General features: G+C 34.4%; 1 protein-coding gene across 1 annotated transcript in view; it reads right to left on the bottom strand.

The window, feature by feature from the left end:
• Positions 1 to 433, bottom strand: part of npc1l1 (NPC1-like 1) — a 22303-nt gene that overhangs the window by 12316 nt on the left and 9554 nt on the right. The window lies entirely within an intron of this gene.

Raw genomic sequence — 433 nt, 5'->3', positions numbered from 1 at the left:
ATATATATATATATATATAGAGAGAGAGAGAGAGAGATATTTTATTTTTTTATTTTATCTTTTAAATTATGTATTCAAAATCTAAATAGTATGCATGGTAGAATTGAACTTGGCACGTTTTCCAAACTGCATCCTTCAAATGACGTCATATTTGAAAGTCACATCCTCCAATGTGACTCAGGACTTTTGTAGGATGTGCTGAGTCAGAAGAAGAGCGTTATGAAATTGGTAAATACATATCAATGCACAAAGTAAGCTTAGTTGTTTTGCCTTTGTGCATCTACAGAAGAGCTACCTCTCATTATTTCTTTTGCCCTATAGTATTGCTGATAGAAGTGTAAAGTAAGAACTTTCAGATAGTATTTTTGATAGATTAGACCAGGGGTCCCCAAACTTTTTCCTGCGAGGGCCACATAGCTGTTCCTTTCTCTGG

This window comes from Poecilia latipinna, unplaced genomic scaffold (assembly GCF_001443285.1).
Source record: "Poecilia latipinna isolate Pla-1442-1.1 unplaced genomic scaffold, P_latipinna-1.0 Scaffold351, whole genome shotgun sequence".
In the NCBI taxonomy this organism is placed as follows: Eukaryota; Metazoa; Chordata; class Actinopteri; order Cyprinodontiformes; family Poeciliidae; genus Poecilia; species Poecilia latipinna.
This window is presented reverse-complemented; position numbering and strand designations above follow the sequence as displayed.